This window comes from Olea europaea, unplaced genomic scaffold (assembly GCF_002742605.1).
Source record: "Olea europaea var. sylvestris unplaced genomic scaffold, O_europaea_v1 scaffold2979, whole genome shotgun sequence".
Lineage (NCBI taxonomy): Eukaryota > Viridiplantae > Streptophyta > Magnoliopsida > Lamiales > Oleaceae > Olea > Olea europaea.
In genome coordinates this window covers 47,958-64,347 of record NW_019248423.1, presented here as the reverse complement: position 1 = coordinate 64,347, position 16,390 = coordinate 47,958, and the positions used below count along the sequence as shown (strand labels likewise).

General features: G+C 33.6%; 1 pseudogene; it reads left to right on the top strand.

The window, feature by feature from the left end:
- Window positions 1-3,478: 3,478 nt before the first annotated feature.
- On the top strand, window positions 3,479-16,167 carry LOC111384702 (annotated as a pseudogene).
- Window positions 16,168-16,390: the final 223 nt, after the last annotated feature.

Here is a 16,390-nt window from a genome sequence, read left to right as displayed (position 1 = left end):
GTTTCTTGCTATAAATTAATAATTCAGCTACTGATTATATATATATATATATATATATATATAGTGTGTGTGTGTGTGTACATTACTTCTAAATCAATTCATCGTTATATCTTTGGATCGATGCTACATCTATAAATTTCGACTATGTTAAAGTTTAAAATATTAGTGCTCATATACTTGTATCAAAATTTTGAAGTGAATCAATAAAACTATAGTGTTTAAATCAAGCTACCCATAAACTTTGTGGGTGTTGGCGATTGTTTTTTAGTGACCCTTTTTTGTTGTGAAATATAATTTTCTAGCTATTAGATACCTTGAATTAAACAATACTTGCATAAAAAAATAAGGTGAAAGCATGTTCTATATAATTTCAACCTCATACAAGACCTACTTCTATAATTTTGCATTTGGAATACCATATTTTATTTATGCTATTTATTTATTTTCTATTTGTTTGTTTAAAGAGGAGAGTAAATAAACTATTTTATAACGCTTTAATGAGGAAAATAAGGACATTTTGCACAATGAAGATAATCAATTGGGACATTTTGTGCAATAGAAGCAAAAAATATGGACGTTTACACCAATTATCCATATTAGACGGAAACAATTGATTGAATGAGACAGAAAGGACCATTTTTGTACGAAAAAGGTTGAAATGGTAGGGGGTGTAAGTACCATGTTTCAAACAATAGTGATTAGGTTTGTGCAATGAGTTCAAATGATAGTTACATTTTATGCTATTACCTAGCTATAAGCCATGCCACAAGACTAGCGTACTACATAGTTTCTTATGTGATATTGATGGAATTCCTCTACATAGAATATTAAAATTTTATGGGTGCCAAAAATATATCAAATAATTAAACAACCATTGTGCCCTCACTTATGAGAAACAAGAATTCTCATATTACCAATTTCAATTTCTAGTACGAAACAAAATGTAAGAAACATTCCTATGTATTCCCGGGCCTTCGCAGTCAATGATTAACGTTTGATAAAGAATAATTTGCTAACATTTATCAATAATTAAAGTTTGGTAAATCATTGATAATTTGGTAGTTTGGTAAATCATTGATAATTTGATACCAAACTACCAAACTTTTAAGGATACCATTTACACTATCCTAAGGTTAAAGTTAAAACTGAAACGTTTTTCAAAAAATAATTAATTATCTCATGTACCTGTTTTGTCTAAAAGATTAAATAAATAATTTGAAGAGCTTTTACCTAAAAATTATATAGATCAGTTTCATTATTAATTAGCTTAATTTGATAAAACCCAATTTACACATTTTTAGACACTAATCTAACTCGACAAACAATTAAATAATTAATTTCAATGGTCTTTAATAAAAAGTCCACATAAAAAAAATAATAATTATGCCAATCGAATACAAATAGTAAAAATTTGATTTTTAGAAAAGTAAACCAAAAAATTCAGAGCCCATAGTACTAAAAAAGATTCACCCAACTTGACACAATCACACTCTTTCTAAAATTATGTGCATCATTAAATTCATCATGCCACAAAATTTTATTTTTATCGTGTTTTATTTTTCTTTTTGCCTTTCTAGTTGACTATATAGTGAGTTGTGCTCTAGTTGTATTATTGAAGCTAAGAAAGCAATTCTTGGAACTTCAAGGAGTAAGTTAAGATGCATGTTTCCAAACAATCAGTTGCAACATAAATTACAGCTATAGTAATAATAGTTGCACATGATACGATTGATTGACTGATCGAAATTGAGTTGTTAGAACATTAATTGAGTTATATATTTTACAATTTTAATTATTGGAGTTTCTTACAAATAAATAATTTAGTTATTGAACACAAAAACTAAAAAGTATGCTATCATGGCAAATGTTTCTAATTGGGGTGTGAAGTTAGAACAAGAAAGTTAAAAGGATATGGGTTTTATAATTCAAGTGACACTAACTGGTTGGGTTTTTTATTTTTACATCAAACTCTACTCTCCCAAATTATTTTGACTCTTTTATTTTAAAAATTTTAAATTGTCAGTGACTCGAGGAATGTCACTCATATTTGATTGTGCTTTAAAGTTACATTTTTATAGAGTAAATAAAAAAATAAACATTAGATAATATAATTACAAGTATAGTTAATTAATTGTTTAATAAAACCTTGCAATCATTCCTTGATTATTGTGCAGGGAGCTTCAATCATAGGTTAGGTTGACAAAAAAGAGTACTAGCAAAGCAGCCTAACATTCTAGGTTAGGCTCATTAAATATGTTTCCATTTGGTTAGGTTGTGAAAAGAAAGAGCGTCAAATTCTAATTTGGGTAGTTGCATGAAAAAGGAGAAAGCCCAGATCCACTTCGAGTTAGAACTCGATGTATACTCAACGCAAACCATGGAATTCTTCTGTATAACAAAATGATTATCAATTTAAACAAAGATTAATTATTTATATGTTAATTCTTCACAAGGAAATATTCTTTGGGTTCTAGAAAAATTAGTAATTAACGACATTTTTTTTCTATTAACGAATTTAATATTCAATTTAATCATTCCTTGATTATTGTGCATGGAACTTTAATCATAGGTTAGCTTGACAAAAAAGAGTACAAGCAAAGCAGCCTAACATTCTAGGTCAGGCTCATTGCATATGTTTCCATTTGGTTAGGTCGTGAAAAAAAATGAGCATTAAATTCTAGTTTGGATAGATGCATGAAAAATGAGAATGCCAGATCCACTTCGAGCAAAAAGTAGACTCGACGTAAATCATGGAGTTCTGCTATGTAACAAAATGATTATCAATTTAAACGAAGATTAATTATTTATAAGTTAAATTCTTCAAAATGATGGATTCTCTGGGTTCTAGGAAAATTAGTTATTAACGACATTTGTTTTTCTATCGATGAATTTAATATTCAATCGATAAAATATGTCTCTTCTTATAGAAGCTCAGAAAAATATTTTAACTTATGACTTCAAGAAGCCTATTTAGTCTTTCTTTGAATTTCTTTTGAAGTTGTTAAAATTATGAGTTGGTTTAAATGAGTGGTGCATAAGTGATTACTAGTTGTGGATCGTAAGTAACATATAATTAAAATTAATATTTGACTTTCAAAATTAGTTATAAGAGTGTTTTACACAAAAAGGGGGGGGGGGGTTTATGATGGAAGTGAAATATCCCATAAAATTCAGCGACTTAGTGAACTATATTGAGTTTTTATATTGCAATACTATTCCAATCCTGGTGAAATATACCACTTATGTTTATTACAAAATAAGCGTGCATATTGCATGCCAAATATAACTTGAAAAAAAGAAAAAAGAAAAAAGAAAGAAAGTAGAATTCAAGAAGCTGGAACTTTAATTTCAATTAGACTTCTACACCAATTGGGCTGCCAACCGTTGGAAGTGATTGGTTCGGATTTTCTTTTTTACTTGGACTTTTAATCTTCTTTAATGCAGTCTTTAATTATTATTATATCATGTAAATATCCAGATTTTCATAATTGGAATAGGATTAAGATTAGATAGTGTGACGGTGCATCATTCACTGGCGATGTTTAAAGAGTGGATCCTGTAAGTTATCACAATGAATACATTCTTAAGATTATTTTCCTCATTTCTTGCTATAAAGCTTTCTCCAAGTGAATATGTTTATATAACTTAATGGCATTTTGTGAAACTATAGTGGATGGCTTTGTTGTTGTGATAATATTTTTTTGTCAAATTTGATTAGGCCACCAAACTTTACTTTAGAGGAGCAAAGATTTTCCAGGCTGTCATGGAGGAGCTGCTGGAGAAAGGAATGAAGAATGCTGAAAATGTATAATTTTTTTCTTATAGATATTCATCCACTTTTTATTGAATCAATTATTAGTAACTTGTAGTATTCTTAGCAGGCCATTCTATCTGGATGATCAGCCGGTGGGTTGACATCAATTTTACATGGTGATAATTATAGAGCTCTCATTCCCGAAGGCGCTAAAGTAAAGTACATTTCAAATTCTGGTTATTTTATAAATGCGTAAGCTTTCATACAAGGACTCGTATCTAGACAAGATTTTATGTCTAGAAGAATTATGTTCACTTATTTTAAGTGAAGATAACATCTTTTAAACTGTATTACAGGAAAGCTATTTTTGGAGCATCATATATTGAGGACTTATACAACAGCGTGGTCACAACACATTTAAGAATTTTCTTCTACATACAATAATTTATATGCTTGTTGAATAGAAGTTTGATCATCTTCTGATAGCATTTTAATCCCTAAATTTGGAAACAGGGAGTGGCGAAGAACTTGCCGTTGTCATGTACGTCAAAAGAGAAACTCGGATTGGTAAGAGCCATTTTCTTTACTAGAGTAAATGACTTTTGCATTGTGAGATAACTTGTCTCGTGCTGATATCACTCAAATTATTCAGTGTTTTTTTCCCCAAAATATTGTGCAACAAATCCGAAAGCTGCTTTTCATTATAAATTCTGCCTACAATTCATGGCAGGTTAGTTTGTATCTGATCTCACTTACATGAGCATTTTTTATTTCTATATATGATCTTATTTCATATAGTTGTCAGTAATCTGATTATATGCTCTCAATTATATTGACATTCTCAATTTTTCTAGATAAATAACACTTTAATTGCCTATTTAATTGGAACAATTTAACTAATACCTTAATATAAAACCACAAAACTGAAAAATATAGCGTTTGTTAAATTGAGGGAACAAAAATTAAAAAACAAATTGAAAGTGATTTGATCGCCGTGTCATTGTTTATTTTATACATTCTGCATTCAATATTATGGGTTATCTAATAATCCCACTTTATTGCTATGAACTCGTATATGCTGTACTTGACATAATTGGTAAATCGTATTAACAGGACTTGATAATTTTAGTTTTGGATATTATTTAAACGTGAGGGTGGAATTAAAATATTTTTAATACTCAAAAGTTGGGTTACTTTTGTAAGAATTTTTAATTAAAGATGGACTTGTATGTGTGAATAATTGTATGTTAATTATAGGCTATTGAATTCAGTTGAGCCCAATTAAAGTGATCTAATAAAGCTTCGATTTTATGCTTTAATATATCAAATTAAAATATGGGTTTACATATGTGTAGAGATCGGGCCCAAGTCCTAATTCTATGATGGCCGAATTAGGTCAAAGGGCATCCGTGTATAAATAGGTTATGGTCCCCAGATCACACGCAACGAATTATTCATTCTCTACTGTATCCCATCACAGAGAGGAAAAGGAGACTGCGTGTAGATTTGAAAGATCATACTACAAAATTCATATTGCATTAATCATGTCAGATTCAGGTATGCTTCCGCTTTAATTCATATATTTCTTGATGATTTAATATGAAAGATCTGGTAATTTAAAGCACTAAATTCTCTAACAAGTGGTATCAGAGTCTCTTCATGTTGAATCATTGAGAATCAAAGGTTTTAGTTTGGTTCTTGCAATATATTTTGAAATTTTCAGATTTAACAATTTTTTGGTTATATGTTTTGTTAAATTTGAAAATTTTTGCGATATAATTTTTGTTATTTTCGTTCGGATTAATTGTCTAAAAAAAATTCAGATTTTGAAATTTTGGATTTTTGGGTTCAGATTTCTGTACGTTAAAATTTTTTTTTTTTTTTGAAGATCTGGCCGGCGGTAGACCTGCCGCCGGCCTCTGCAGGGGGGCTGCTGTGTTTTGCAACAGCCCACGCTGCTGCCTGTGGCGTCGGCGTTGGGCCGACGCCACTCCTTCGGGCGGCGCCGGAGTGCACCGCCACCGGGAAGAAGAAAGAAAATTTTTTAAGTTTTTAAAGTTTTTTTTATTTTTTGGGGGCGGGGGCCTCTTCTGTAAATTAGATGATTTGACGCCCCTGGGGTCAATTAGGGTTAGGGTTATAAAATTAAGGTTTCAGTCCCTAACCTTTAAGTTATATTAAGATTTGGGCCTTTAAGTTTCGGATTTAATAATTCAGTACCTAAGGTTTTAAAATTAATTAATTTGGGCCATTAAAGTTCTGAATTTATAATTAAAGCCCTCAAAATTTAATTATTAATTCAAATTGGCCCCCTAAGTTCATAATTAATTCAAATTGACCCCTAAAGTTCCAAATTTTTAAAATTTGTTTTAATTGATCCTCTAAAATATTGAATTAATTAATTATGGTCCATAAAGTTTCAAGTTTATTAATTTCAACCCCTAAAGTTTGAAATTAATTAATTTTGGCTCCTTAAAGTTTTGAATTATTAATCTTAAGGCCCCTAAAGTTTAAAACTAATCAAAATATGCAAAATTGGTGATTCTCTTTCTCAAATTTTGGTATTAAAGACTCTTTTAAGAGATATAATATTCGAAAGTTAGTTAATTGAAGCAACATGTTGCCAAAGCAACCTCTCTTGTGAAAATTGACTAACTTAGAATGTTAAAAAGTGTTTGTGAACGTGTTATTCATGGGAATATTGGTTTGCCCAAAGGAAGATCAATATTTAGCCGAATACACGTGCACCTGTGGTGATAAACGTGTGACGATTATTTGGTTTAATGTGTGATCAATAAATCGGTCCAAAGAAAGGTTTATTGATTGACACATTGTTTTATCGTCAATGTTTGATCACTACGCCAAGAGTACCGCTTACAAGTCAATATCTCTGTCCAAAGATTGGATATTGATGTTGTGCTTGGTATCTTGTGATGGGCCTTACCACTATTTGAGATTATTATTATTATTTGCATATTAAAGATATTCATGTGAGCTATTCATAATAAATGTTCTCTAATTCAGTTTCAGGTTCTGCTGCTAATATCTCTGCTAGCATCAATTCAATTCCAATGTTAAATGGCACAAACTTCAGGACATGGCAAGAGAACGTTATGATTGTTCTCGAAGTCATGGACCTAGACCTTGCTTTACGGGTCGATCAACCTGCTGCACTTACTGATAAGAGTACTTCTGATGACAAGAGGGAGATGGAAAAGTGGGAACGATCAAACCGCATAAGCTTAATGGTCATGAAGCGTGCTATTCTAGAAGCATTCCGGGGCACTATGTCCAATAAGGTGACTACGGCTAAGGGTTTCCTTGAGGACCTTGAGAAGAGGTTTGCCAAGAATGAAAAGGCTGAAACAAGTACACTTTTGACAAATCTTGTCTCAATGAGGTATAAAGGGAAAGGAAATATTCGGAAGCACATTATGAAAATGTCTCACATTGTTTCAAAACTAAAGGCACTCAAGTTGGATTGATCTGAAGACTTGTTAGTGCATTTGGTTCTGATATCCCTTCCGGCACATTTCAATCAATTCAAGGTGAGCTACAACTGTCAAAAGGACTCATGGTCCCTTAATGAGCTCATCTCACACTGTGTCCAGGAAGAGGAAAGACCGAAGCATGAAAAAACAGAAAGTGCTCATTTAGCCACCACCTCTAAGGACAAAAGCAACAAGAAAAGGAAGATTAATAAGGAAGTTGCAGGTACGGTACCGCAAAAGAAATAGCATAAGGAACCAACTGAAGGCGGTTGTTTCTTCTGTGGAGCTACAGGTCATAAGAAGAAGAATTGCACCAATTACCACGCATAGCGTGTAAAGAAAGGTACTCTTCTTCATTTGGTTTGTTCTGAGGTTAATTTAACTTCGGTACCTAGACATACATGGTGGATAGATTCTGGTGCAACAACTCACATCAGTATGTCTATGCAGGGTTGCCTGAGTTGCCGAAAACCAAGTGATGGTGAAAGATACATCTATGCTGGCGACGGCAATAGAATGGAAGTAGAGGCAATAGGAAAATTTAGATTATTGTTAAAGACTGGATTTTATTTGAATCTTGTTGAGACATTTATTGTACCATCTTTTAGGCGGAATTTGATTTCTATTTCTATTTTGGACAAATTTGGATATACTTGTTCTTTTGAAAATGGAAAATTTAGTTTGTTTCATGATTCAAAACTAGTTGGTTCCGATTCTTTATCAGGATACGATAATTTTTATTCAATTGATACAATTGCTTCTTATAATGAAACCTTCCATGCAAGTACTCGAGGTGTAAAGTGAAAATTAAATGACGAGAACTCTGCCTCGTTGTGGCACAAGAGATTAGGTCACATCTCCAAAAGGAGAATTGAGAGACTTGTGTCTGACGGGATTCTCGACCCTCTTGACTTCACAGATTATGATTTGTGTGTCAACTATATAAAGGGAAAACAAACCAATAAAAGGAGATTTCAAGCCAATAGGACTTCGGACGTCTTAGAACTTATACATACGGATATTTGTGGACCATTCTCTACGAGTTCTTGGAATCGTCAACAATATTTTATAACGCTCATAGACGACTTTTCAAGATATGGCTACATATATCTCATTCATAAAAAATCACTATCATTGGATGTGTTCAAAAATTATAAAGCTGAAGTTGAGAACCAACTCGGCAAAAGGATTAAAAGTGTCAGATCTGACTGTGGGGGTGAATACTATGGCAGATATGACGTTCAGGTGAACAACGTCCAGGACTGTTTGCTAAATTCCTAGAGGAATGCAGTATCATCCCACAGTACACTATGCCGGGTTCACCCACTATGAATGGTGTTGCTGAAAGACGAAACAGAACGCTTAAGGACATGGTGAGGAGTATGATTAGTCATTCTACCTTACCATAATCTCTCTGGGGTGAAGCATTAAAGACTGTAGCTTATATACTCAACAGAGTTTCAACTAAGGCCACTGATAAAACCCCATATGAGCTTTGGATGGGCAAGAAGCCTAGTTTGAAGCATACACATATTTGGGGGTGTCCAGCTGAGGCAAGGCCCTATAAGCCAAATTAAAAGAAACTGGACGCAAGGACCATCAGTTGTTATTTCATTGGATATTCTGAAAGGTCCAGGGGTTACAAGTTTTATGATCCCGCAACTAAGGCAATTTTCGAGACAGGAAATGCTAGGTTCTTTGAGGATGTTGAGTTTGTGGGGAGAGAAAGGATTACAGGCTTTGTCTTTGAGGAGAAATATGTTGAAATTCCTCCAATTGCCATTGACAATGATCAGGTTTCTATCCCTGATATTGTTCAAGAAGTAACTCTGGATCAAGACAATGTCATACTTCCCTCTCAAGATCAACAAATTGTTCCAGAAGAACAAACTCTACAGCCTCAAGAACCAATGCCATTAAGAAGATCCACTAGAGAGAGGAGAAGTGCGGTTTCGAATGATTACATCGTATTTCTTCAAGAACGTGAAGTTGACATTGGAATGGTGGAAGATGATCCGATCAACTTCCGTCAAGCCATGGAAAGTTCTAACTCTCAAAAGTGGCTCGATACTATGAATGAAGAGACAAAGTTCATGAAGGACAATGACGTATGGGATCTCGTTCCATTGCCTAAAGGTGCGAAACCCTTTGGTTGCAAATGGATATTTAAGACTAAGATGGATTCGAAAGGTGATGTAAAGAGGTATAAGGCTCGTATTGTCGCAAAAGGCTTTACACAGAAAGAAGGCATCGATTATAAAGAGACTTTCTCTCCGGTTTCTTCGAAAGACTCTTTCTGGACTATAATGGCATTGGTAGCGCATTTCGATCTTGAGCTACATCAGATGGATGTTAAGACAGCATTTCTCAATGGTGACATTGATAAAATAATTTATATGGTACAACCAGAAAACTTTGTATCGAACGATGCAAAGCAAATGGTTTGTAAATTAAAGAAATCCATCTATGGACTCAAACAGGCGTCTTGTTAATGGTATTACAAGTTTCATCAAGTGGTCATCTCATTTGGTTTTGAGATGAATTTGGTTGATGATTGTATATACCACAAGTTCAGTGGGAGCAAGTATATTTTTTCTGGTTTTATATGTCGATGACATATTGCTTGCCAGCAACGATATAGGCTTATTGCACGAAACCAAGAGATTTCTAGCAAAGAATTTTGAGATAAAAGATCTTGGTGATACCTCTTTTGTATTAGAAATTCAGATACACCGAGATCGTTTTTGAGGTATTCTTGGATTATCACAAAAAAGCTATATCGAAAAGGTACTTAAAAGACATGGCATGTAAGATTGTAAACCATGCGACACCCCTGTGGCTAAAGGAGACAAGTTCAGCTTAAGTCAATGCCCTAAAAATGACTTGGAAATTAAAGAAATGCAAAAGATTCCTTATTCCTCAGCTATAGGAAGTCTGATGTATGCTCAGGTTTGTACACGTCCGGATATAGCATACATCGTTGGGATGCTAGGGAGATATTTAAGTAACCCGGGAATGGATAATTGGAAAGCAGCCAAACGGATCATGCGGTATTTACAGAGAACAAAAGACTACATGCTTACATACAGGAGATCGGATCAGTCGGAGATCATCGGTTATTCTGATTCCGATTTCACAGGATGCCAAGATAGTAGGAGATCCACTTCAGGCTATATTTACTTGTTTGCTGGAGGTGCTATTTCCTGGAAGAGTGCGAAGCAGACACTCATAGCTACTTCCACTATGGCAGCGGAGTTTATAGCATGTTATGAGGCATCAAAACATGGAATATGGCTACGTAATTTTGTCACTGGGCTGCGTTTTGTGGACAATATAGAAAGACCACTTAAGATATTTTGTGACAATAAATCATCAGTGCTGTATTCCAATAACAACAGGAGCTCGACAAAGTCAAAACACATAGAGATTAAGTTCCTTGCTGTTAAAGAAAGAGTTCAGAGTGGACAGGTGTCAATAGAGCATATTGGGACAAACTCCATGGTTGCGGATCCGCTTACTAAGGGATTGATACCGAAGGTCTTTCATGAGCACACTGCTCATATGGGTGTAATGTCTCTTGAGGATATCTAGTTTCAGTGGGAGTTTGCATTTTTGCTTTTCATATTGGACACATGTACTGTTATTTTGGATACGGTTTAAAGTTAAAGTTATTTTCAGTTATAAAGTTATTTGGTTAATTATCTCTGAACTTGTTTAAAATGATCTCACTAAGGTATTAAGGTGGACCGGTTGGAAATAGGCATGTTACAGATCACATTACATGTAATTTTCATGCTACACATCCATGCTTGATCCATGTCATTCGATTATATTGATATACGTGACCATTGATGGGTTTAGCTACGTGAAAGTAGCGAAAGCCACTTTGATCCTATGTTGATATGATTGATGGACGGGATTGTTTGGGGATACATTCGGTAATGATAGCAAAATTCTGAGTACTCATAAGGTTATGTTTAATGCCCAATTATAAGGTGACACATATAGCCCAAGTGGGAGATTGTAAGAATTTTTAATTAAAGATGGGCTTGTATGTGTGAATAATTGTGTGTTAAATTATAGGCTATCAAATTCGGTTGAGCCCAATTAAAGTGATCTGATAAAACTTTGGTTTTCGACTTTAATGTATCAAATTAAAGTATGGGTTTATATATGTGTAGAGACCGGGCCCAAGTCCTAATTCTATGATGGGCCGAATTAGGTCAAAGGGCATCCATATATAAATAGGTTATGGTCCCCAGATCACACGCAACGAATTATTCATTTTCTACTGTATTCCATCACAGAGAGGAAAATGAGACTGCGTGTAGAGTTGGAAGATCATACCGCAAAATTCATATTACATTAATCATGTCAGATTCAGGTATGCTTCCGTTTTAATTCTTATATTTCTTAATGATTTAACATGAAAGATCCGATAATTTAAAGCACTAAATTCTCCAACAACTTTTGCTTTTAGATATAAATTGTGATATGCGGTATTACTCAGGTGATTTTTATAAGCTGGATGATTTTGAATTTGATATACCACAATCTCAACAAACTATAGCAATCCAAAAGTCAAGCAAAGCCTGTTACAGAATTCCATACGATGAGAACGAATTGGAATTCCAACAAAGCGAACAGGCAATGACCATCAATTGGATTTTGAGAGAATTTGGTTTATGATTATTTCCCATTTGACCTGTGCTAAAAATTGATTATGACTGGATCATGTATATATAGATCTATGCAAAAACGTACTCCTAATAGTCTCAAAGCTAATTAATTTACTTCGGTCACAATAGATAAATTAGTCAAACAATTGGCCTAGTTCTCTATCCAACAAACTCCCACTTGGATTAGGTGTAAGTATAAATCTTGGTTTGATCAATCATATTATTCGTAATGACCTTTCGTTGATATAAATGAGTTATGCTTGAAATCCATCCACTTTATAACTCCACTTCAGCCAAGGAATTTGTCTACCAATATGGGATGAGAAAAAATAGATTATAATCTCTCGCTATTTGGTGAAATTTGTATCTCTCGTACATTAGGTTTCATATTATTCCCAATACATCCTATTCGGTTTGACATCAGATTATTGACCTTAGAATTGGTAACATTCAAGACCACCAAAGTGTCAAAATCCTCATATATGATCTATAAAACATCAAGTCGAAGGACCAAATCAACTGCATAACATGCAGAGATTTTTTCAAACACTAAGATTGATATCCATGTAAAATCATCATTGTCAGCCATATAATGAATTATTCTTCTAACAACTCATATATGTGTTCATTTAAATGTTTCAACATTTTAACTTCTGAGATGAGCTAGTTTCTTCATTAAAAATAAATGCGATGCATATTGGTTAATCCGCAATTACCATATTTGCGTAAGTACTAATGAATACGAGTAATATATGATTAAGTTATTTATAGTATGTTTCACAATTAGAATGCCATGCAATTAACAAGTTATCAAAACTTAGTATTGGACTTATTATATTAAATTAGTGAATGTAATGATTAAATCTATTAATATAAATACATTAATAATAAAGTGCTTTCATCATTTGAACAATTGGATCTAGGTATCGTATCATCATTCTTCTACTTGTTCGAGATTCAATTGCTTAGGTATCCAATGAGTTTTCATGACAATCATGTTTTTGTTAAAAACAGTATCGCTACAAGTGGATTTGTGATAAGTTCAAATATTAGCACAAGACATGCAATCTCATGGATCAACAATTATTAACAACAATACTCTACCTTATAGTCCAAGAATGAATATATTTCCTGTAAAGGTAGACCCAATGTGGCAATAATATAGAAGAATATTATTACTAATTATTCTTTAAAGAAAAAATGTAAAACTACATATTGCATAAAGGATTAAAACATGTGAAATGAAGAAAGAAATTGAATAAAAGTGGCCATGAATTCTTGTCCTTTCATCATTGTACCATTTTTAGGTGCAATATTAAGAAGTAATTGGTATTTAGATCACATTCCTATGTACAATAAAATATGGAAATTTATTATGCAACTAATTTCTTGGAAATACTGCATCTTAGCTTCAATACTACAACAAAAATGGGGTACAATACTCTACGTACTAAACTAGAAAGGCAAAAGGAAGAATGGAACAAGATAAAAAGAAAATTTCTTGACTGTATGAATCTAATGATGCAGATAATTTAAAAGAAAGTATGATTTTGTCAGGTTGCGTGATTGTTTAGTATCATTGGCTCTAAAGCAAAGAGGGATGCTCTCTAGCAGCTCACGGGGATCGTCTCCAAGTCTCTCCATCATTCACCTTTTTTTTAAGAGCTAGTTGTTTAGTCACTTTCTGTCCCTACAGCTTGCTATTATTCTGGTGATCTCTCGATGATATCATCTGCTACTTCTTTATCATAAGGAAGAGAGGACGTCCATGAACTTTTTGTGGTTTTCTTTTTTATTTTATTTTAGTAAATTGGTTTTTATTGAGAGCAATGATGGGTAAAAGTGGAATGTCGTTAGGGATCTACAAGTTTGATGGTGCAGATTTTACATTCTAGATGATGTAGATCGAGGATTACCTGTGCAATTAAAAACTAAACCATCCTTTTTCTAAATGAAAACTGGATAGGAATGATGATCGATGATTGGAAATTGCTTGATCGTCTGGTATGGAGTGTTATCCGATTGACACTGCTGAAGAACGTTGGTAGCGATGGAGAAAACTACGTTAATTTGATGAAGGCATTATTCCATATGTATTATAAGTCATCTGCATGTAAGAAGGTATATTTGATATATATATAAGATGGCTGTAGGTGCTCTAGCACAAGAACATCACAATAAACTAAATACAAGCATCAATAATTTGGTTCCAGTCGATATTTAAATTATGCAGGTCACAATGTGACTTTTGGTGCTGGTGTGCTATATATATATATATATATATATATATAAGATGGCTGTAGGTGCTCTAGCACTAGAACATCTCAATAAACTAAATACAAGCATCAATTATTTGGTTCCAGTCGATATTTAAATTATGCAGGTCACAATGTGACTTTTCGTGCTGGTGTGCGAAAAGTTTCTAAGGGGGCCATGGTTGTTGCTCAATGAAATAAATCTAATGTTGGAGTCAAACCTTGTTCTCTTCAATTGGTGCTTTCAGAATTTGAATTGTGACAAAATCGTGTTTATATGAAACACGACTTATTAAGTGATGACAACTTATTGGATGACCAACACATGGACTAACTCTGGACGTCGGATGGAGCCGGTTCATCTGCACTTCGTTAAAAATTCGGAGCCTTCTAGAACATCATTTTTTCACTCCTTATTTTACTTTCGTCTCTAGGGTTTTCAGAGAGAAAAAATTGGCGATCTGAGAGATGATTATTTCTTTGAGTGTTTTATGCTTAAGATTTCTGATTTTATGTATAGTATAGTGAGATCTTCCTTCGATCTATCTTGTAACATTGTGGTGGTGTTCGAAGGGTTTGAGGTCTGAGACCTGAGTGAATCTCTGTAGATCCATTACTATACTTGAGAGATAAGTCTCATTTTCATCTCTCTGAACAATCTGTAATTTTTATTGCCATTTTTGGCTGTTTAGTGCAACTGAGCATAATCCAAATCTTTAGATGCTCAACGGGAGATGTAGGCATTAGAAGTGGTTACCAAACTTCTGGGGCTTAGGCCAAAATAATTCCTTTGTATTCTTTTTAATTTTCTGCAACTTTATTTCTTTTCGATTAAGGTTTTCTTGTTTCTTGAATTTAATATCGTGCGATCCTGTCTTTATAGTGGTATCAGAGCTACGATCTAAGAAACAAGATACCTGGATCTTAAAGAAACTGGTGGACCTGCAAGGGTCTTGAATCTTTGGAGCTGCTGAAAAAGCAGATTGAGGACAACTCGAGTTATTCAACTCGCTCGGTGAGACCTTTTCAATTTTCTGTACATTAACTTTCAGAAATTTGTGTTTCTTGAACTTTCCCTTGATTTTTCAGTACACCGTTAAAACCCCCTTGAGACTAATCTTTGTCTAGTGGGTCCTGTGAGTCCCCTAGAATATGAGATAAATCAAGTAGGGGCGTGTACTTAGAGAATCTTACTGGAGGGATCTGTGAAACCTTATATTCAATCTTTGTAACTGTTGTCTGTTAATTGATCTTGCCTGTTCTCTTCTGATATTGCAAGAATTGTGAAATCCTGTATTATTGTGTGTTCTACTGTGCTTCAAATTTGAGCCAAAGTGGTACTTTTGACTCCCTGTTTAAACTGCTACAAGATCTAGCTGAACTATGTGTGAAAATTTATCTGAATCATGGCTACTACTAAATCTGAAGTTAGTCAGTTTTATGGTAAAATTGATTTTGATATGTGGAGTCAGACAATGGAAGCAATTTTGATGAAAATGAAATGTGCCAAGGCTTTAGATGATTCATAGCCTCAAGGCTTATCACCTAATAAGAAATCTGAACTTGAGGAAATTGCTTGGAGTACAATATTTTTGTATTCGTCTGATAATGTGATCAGAGAGGTAGGTGAAACTACTTCTGCCTCTGATCTTTGGGCCAAACTTAAGGCTAAGTATGAGACCAAAACTACTCCAAACAAATGTTTTCTTTTAAAACAATTCTTATCTTTTAAAATGGATCCTGCAGCTGATTTAGAAGAAAATCTTAGTAGGTTTACAAAACTTACCCAAGACTTGGCCAATTGTGATGAAAAACTTTCAAAAGATCAATTGGCTGTAGTCTTGTTAAACTCCATAAGTGACAAGTATAAGAACATTAAAGTTGCCCTTGAATATGGTAGAGATGAACTCATTCTTGATGTTATAACCATTACTTTGAGGAATAAAGCTTTAGAAATCAAGACTGAGTCAAGTAACAGTCACACTTAACTAGTTTTTTAATTAAGGAAAAATCTTTTGAAAATCTACACAAAATTTTAAGGTTTCAAAAGCAAATAAGAGATAGGCTAACAGGAATAAGACCAAGAATAATGCAAAAGGTAAAAAAATATTATTATTGTGGCAAACTTGGTCATTTTGCAACAGACTATTTTAAAAGGAAAAATGATTCAAAAGAAAAAGGTTTTGAGGGAAGCAATGCATTGGCCTATGA